The 6,558-nt window shown below is 40.2% G+C and overlaps 1 pseudogene; it reads right to left on the reverse strand.

The window, feature by feature from the left end:
• Positions 1-968: 968 nt before the first annotated feature.
• LOC144340206 (large ribosomal subunit protein uL24 pseudogene) lies at positions 969-2,907 on the reverse strand (annotated as a pseudogene).
• Positions 2,908-6,558: the final 3,651 nt, after the last annotated feature.

The following is a 6,558-nucleotide window of genomic DNA, read 5'->3' on the forward strand; positions in this document are numbered from 1 at the left end:
TTACATAACTAGTAAGCAGCAGAGCCAGGATTTGCAGGCATTGTCATTGGCCTCAGAGTCCAGCCCCTGTACCGCTGTGCTGCAGTTGCCAGCGTGGAGAGGGGGCTAGGAAAATGCAGGTCACCCATCCCACCATCCACGTTGCCATGGTTTGGGGGTGGTTATTTGTTAATCTCTGTTCTCTCTATCTCTATACTCCTGATACCCTTCTATGCCATTGATCAGTGTATTCATTATCACTGAGTGTTACTCCTAACACAAAGGATGGCTTATTTTCTTATTCTATTGGAATTAGAATTTTCCTCTATTATGGAGGCCGTATGAATGTAGGGTGTACTTTGGGTTCAGAGAAGGTTGAATTTGAGTACTGGCTCTACTCCCTCGTGGCTGTGTACCCTTGGCCTTGTTACTTCAATCCTCTAAGCCCAAGTTCTGTCATCTGTTGCGATAAGCTAGTGTTGTATGTGAGGAGTCTATGCACAGGCTTTGGAACTAGACACTTTGAGTCCTGGCTTGACCATTTTTTAGCTATGGAAGTTTGGGCAAATTTGAACTTTTCTGTTTTTCAGTATCCCCATCTATAAAATAGGATAATAGCAATTATACCTCTACCAGAGAGTTGTTATGAAGATTTAATGGAATATTGGCGCAATGCCTGAGACATGGTGAGTGCTCAACCAATCTTCTCTACAATTTATTTTTATAGGGTTATGAATTTATAACACAGTTTATATAGGGCTATAGTGAGGATGCAAAGTGGTAATTCTGTGTAGTGGTGAGTACAATGCAAGGCACAGAGCAGGTCTACACTAAACACCATGCGTTATTATTAACTTCTTCTTCTTTTTTCTTTTTTATTTTTTGAGACACGGTCTCACTTTGTTACCCAGGCTGTGCAGTGCGGTGGCCTGATCACAGCTCACTGTAGCCTCAATGTCCCAGGTTCAAGCAGTCCTCCCACCTCAGTCTCCCCAGCAGCTGGGCCCACAGGCATGTCACCATGCCCGGCTATTGTTTTATTTTTCATTTCAAGTTTTAATGAAAGCTTGTATGTAAGATTCCTTTATTCCTTTATCCAATTGTTTCTTCCTTGTATTTGCCCTTTTCCCTTCCTACTTGGTGAGATTTGGCTTTCTCTTCAATAATCTTTTTGTAGTCTTTGTCCAATTTTAGCCTAGTGCTAACCACCTACATGGTACCTACATGGTACCTACATGGACAGTTGTGCCATTAGCCTTTTCCTGCTGCCCCTGTTCAATGTAGGTGACATATTTCTTCCTGCAAACCTGGACTACTTTGCCAATTTGCTGACCTTTATAGTGCCTGTGTATAACCTGAACTTTATCATCCTTTCAGATGGTCATGGATTGAACATTGTACTTCTGTCTCAGCTCTTTGCAAAGAGAGGAAGACCTAATATTCCTGAGAATGTGGGAAAGTGCATTGAAATGCCTTTTGCGGTACTTGCTTTGATCAGAAGTCACCAAGGGATTGAACTTCACTTTGGCCACTGCCACTTTGGTGATGGCCACAAAAGGGAAGAGCTTATTTTTTATTTTTTATTTTTACGTAGAGACAAGGATCTCCCTTTGGTGCCTAGGCTGGTCTTGAACTCCTGGGCTCAAGTAATCCTCCCACCTTGACCTCCCAGAGTGTTGAGACTACAGGCGTGAGCCACCGTGCCCGGCCTATTATCTTCTTATTTATCCTGACGCACAGAGCGACAGCAGTCTGCGGTCTGCATTCTTCCCCCTGATGGCCAATCCTCTGCATCCATCCTCAGGGTTATGTCTCTTAAATTAAAACACTGCTATGTATGCTTGAATCTAAAATTCAATCTTGTTACTGATTCCAAGATACTTAGAGAAAGTTTCCTAATAGAGCTATTGGCTGCAGGGCAGCATCTGCTCATTCCTTTCTGTTTTCTCATCTGAGGAATCTTCCTGCCCTTTGCACTCCATGACGATTTCCACAGCTGACCTCATTCCGCAGGAGGAACTTGAGGAGGCACGGTTCTGTTGGACACCTCTCCTTGCTGCTAACTGGGTGATTCTTTGTAAGCCCCTCTCCTGAATATTATTACATACCCTACTTCATCCTCAAGCTCCGGGCAAGAGAATACACTTCTTTTGTAGTTTTTATCAAAATTAAAAAATAATTAGGTAAGATTGAAAAAAAGTCATCAGCCCTATCCTGCCATTCCCCACTTCTGACTTATCAATTTAACTGTCTGAGCTGTATCTCTGCCTTTTATTTAAAAACCAGTCAATCTATTACTAGTTTATTTTTTCAGTTTTATACATGTATTGTTTCTTGACGTTTTACTGTGGAAGAGGATAATTTGACTTTTTTAGACCTCTTCTCTTCAACACAAATACATACAAGATAAACACACACGTATTTCCTTTCTCCATATAATAATTACATCATAATTTTGGTATAGAGCAATATTCACTATGAACATGATTATATCTATGTTAACATTAATTATGGCTGAGTCATAGATTATTCTGCTATCACCAATTATTAAGTTTCCTTTTTTTTTTTTTTGGAGACAGAGTCTTGCTCTGTTGCCCAGGCTGGAGTACAGTGGCATGATCTTGGCTCACTGGGTTCAAATGATTCTCCTGCCTCAGCCTCCCGAGTAGCTGGAATTACAGGTACGTGCCACCGTGCCCAGTTGATTTTTGTACTTTCAGTAGAGACAGGGTTTCACCATGTTGGTCAGGCTGGTCTTGAACTCCTGACCTCATGATCCACCCGCCTTGGCCTCCCAAAATGCTGGGATTACAGGTGTGAGCCACAGCAACCGGCTATTCCTCTATGTTTTTTTTTAAGTGTGTAGTTTCTGTAGTTTTTCTTCTCTTTTTGTGTTACTCATGGGAGATATTCTATACCTCTCAACATTTTCGTTAAAATTTTCATTTCTACTCTCAAATTTCTTATTTGAAAGAACATTTTATTCTCTGATGTTCCTTTTTCTTGTATGATGTGATATTCTCTTTGTTCTTATTTTATAGGTGCAATATCTTTTCTAATTTCTCTGAGGAAATGCATTATGTGTATTTTGTAATATCTTTCTTTCCCCTGAGATTTCTTTTTGTGTGTTTATTTTTCTAATATTAGAGGTTTTTAAAATGACTGGTGCTTCTTAGCTCTTTGTTCACATTCATAAATGAATCAAGAAAAATTATTTAGAAGCAAGGCATTCACAGAGGAAGCTTTGATTGGTGGGCTTCAACATTTGGGTGGGACCTCAGCTACTTCCCTGGGCCATCTCTAAATATCAGGACTCCTAAGTCTCTTCTGCTGACGTGTCAGTATACTCAGAAAGAGAACACCTAGTCCCCAGCCTGTCAGGTGTAAGCTGGCTGCCAACGTCCCAGGAAACTCAGAGAGGATGGGGTCTGGAGGGGGGATGGGGAAGGAGTCTTAGTCAATGCCCCTGTTTTCACAGGACTCTTGGTCTTGGATACATGTGTCGTCCCTGAGTACAGAGTGCTCTAGGTCAACTTTCCCTGGTTCCCGCTGAAGATAGAGTAATGGCAGCTCATTGACTTCAGAGATCTAACTGCTTCTGTGCAGACATTTTAACCAGCCTTTATTCAGCCTTCTAATCTCGACCGTTTTTGAGTTCCTGAGGCTTTGTAATAATCTGTAGTATAAATTTGGGCATTAGGGCTACTGCACTTCCAGTTTAGGTTTCTATTTTCCTTGGTCTGCTAAGTCGGTTACCCATCCATCTGTTTTGCAAAACAGCACTTTGTTGCTGTCATCTCCATTCTCTTTTTGATTCTTGAAGGTTATGTCTTTTGCAATTTCTTAATTATCATTTTAGTGAGGCTTGGGAAGAAGCAAGTGTAAACTCACATGATAAAGCTCACAGGTAAATGGAAGTTCTTTGGGAGGTACTTCGTCTCCATTCTCTGAGGGGCATGTGTAGGTTTACCAAGCACAGAAAACAGTTCTTTTCTTCTTTACATACATTTTCCTTCCTATGAGCAGCCAGATTTTTTTTTCCAGGATTTAACTCTTTTTTTTTTTTTTTTAGCTGGATGACACTGTAACCAGGGATCCTGCTCTCTCCTATTCAGGTCCTTTTCTCTCATGCTAAAGAACCAGTTTGATTCTTTCTTCTTGAGATCTGAATCTTCAGAAGAAGTAAAAACAAGTCTGAAAATATTTGGAAGTTATCCATCTCCCATCCATGGCATCCCAACCAGATTCCTTCTTCTATTAGACCATTCCTGGTTTTCTTGCCTTCTAGACTCCAGAAACTGTCTTGGTTCCTATTGATTTTCAGTCTGATTCTTCAGGCTTCCAGTCAATTCCATTAACTTCTGATAATGTTTCAATGAATGTCTCTTTTGTTTAAGTTAGCTGTAATGATGTACAACCAAAGAACCACAATTGATGCAGGAACTCAGTAGTGTATCTGATTTTGAAACAATTTATGTTTTGTAGTTTCAAGGCTGAGAAACAACAACAGAAAAAAGCAAATTTAGGTGTTTTCTTTTTCCACCAAAGTAATGGATTACTTCATGATATGAATTCATATTTTCATGAAATAAATTTTGTGAAATAATTAGGGGACTAGGACCCCAATATTAGTAAACTATTGCTGCAAAAAGCTATTGTGACAAAAAATCACAATGTATCAGTGGCAAGTGATAAGCATTTATTTCTTGCTCATGTATCTGTGGGTGACTGAAGCGGCTCTTCTTCAAACTGCAGATTTGCAGATTGGCTGGAGCTGTTCTGTTCAATGCATTTAATTCTGGAGCCAAGCTAGAAGGGCAGAAGTTATTCAGGTTATATTCTTATTAAAATAATGGCAAAAAATGATGTAGGGAAAGCCCAACTGCATATATTAATTTCAAGCCTTTGTTCATGTCTCATCAAATATTGCATTGGCCAAAGCAAGTCACCTAGCCAAGCTCACAGTGAGAAGACAGGGAACTCTACCTACCATGAAGCCATGTGATACGTGATGTGAGAAGTGAAGGGAAGTGAAGAATTTGAACAAATACTTCTACCAGTCTTCCCTATTAATCATGATTATCCACATGCTTATATTCCCTCCATCTTCATCTAACCCTGATATCAGGTCAGAAAGTCCAGGATTTTGTGATATAAAGCAAATCTAGATGTGCTTTCCTTTGAGTCAGAGATCTATGAATAATAAAGACAATTTTACTGTTTACACTTAACGTACAATTGTGGTGTGAGGGCACAGTAACAGAAATAAACGCTTTCATTAGAAAGAGAAAGAGTGGTAGGCATATAGCTGTTACTGCTCAATAGTTGTTCCCAAAGCCTGCTGTACAAATATTTCTGGGTCGTTCTATCCTGGGGCAAGGAATGTTTCGTGATTAAGTCTTAGTTATTTTCGTTAGGAATTGCATCTTAATTTATTATTCTTCAAGCTCTTGTTTCTGCATACTGGAAGTCCCTTACTTTTCCATCCTTACCCAGCTTCTTAATTCTAGAAGACTGAAGACTCAGAGGTCATTTTATATCTCTTACAGTCTCAGCTTTTTCAGGTCCAGGCTGCTGACACTTTTGCCAATATAATTCTCTCAGAAACATTATGTGTTTTCTATGTATTTGATTCCATTTAACTCCATGTGCCAAAAACACACCACAGTTCTGGGTCTTAAAAAAATGAAATAGGCTGGGTGTGGTGGCTCATGCCTGTAATCCCAGCACTTAGGGAGGCCAAGGTGGGCAAATCTCCTTAGTTCAGGAGTTCGAGACCAGCCAGGCCAACATGGTGAAACCCTGTCTCTAGTAAAAATACAAAAATTAGCTGGGCGTGGTGGCACATACCTGCAGTCCCAACTACTTGGCAGGCTGAGACAGGAGAATTGCTTGAACCTGGGAGGTGGAGGTTGCAGTGAGCCGACATTGTGCCACTGCACTCCAGCCTGGGCAACAGAGTGAGACTCAGTCTAAAAAAAAAAAAAGATAGGCATACCATTAGAGTCTTGCTATATTTTTAGAACACATAAGAGTTCCAATGAACAGCGGTCTGTTGAGCCACAAAGACAGAGAATCATGACCCTTTACCTAATTCCCAGAAATGATTCCATCAGACCCAGATCCCTCCAGTGAAGGAGACTATGTTCCTTCAAGGATAAATACTGCTATAATAACCACAAATGAGGTACATGAATCTTCTTTCAAGCCTTTACCAAAGGGTTCTAGTACTACTTACTTGGTTTAAATAGCTGTGAAAAAATGCCCCAGACTTTCAGGAACTACTTGATGCTGGCTCTGAGGAAATACTATTTCCCGAGGAATACCAATTACCACTGCTTCCCCCTATCAGAGAAAGGGCTCCTGAGACTCAAGAAACAAATTAGATCCTGTCCAGTTTGCCTCAAAATAGGTCAAACAGTTCCTGGAACCCATATGGTTGTCATTCTCCCGGTTCTTGAATGTTTATTTGGCAATGATATTCTTAACAATTGATAGAACTCCGTTTTCTGATAATTCAGAGAAGACATTCTCTTTCTTTTAAATGCCAGCCTCAAAAGTATTTAGAGAATATCTTCA

The sequence above is a fragment of the Macaca mulatta genome, chromosome 3 (genome assembly GCF_049350105.2).
Source record: "Macaca mulatta isolate MMU2019108-1 chromosome 3, T2T-MMU8v2.0, whole genome shotgun sequence".
Classification (NCBI taxonomy): domain Eukaryota; kingdom Metazoa; phylum Chordata; class Mammalia; order Primates; family Cercopithecidae; genus Macaca; species Macaca mulatta.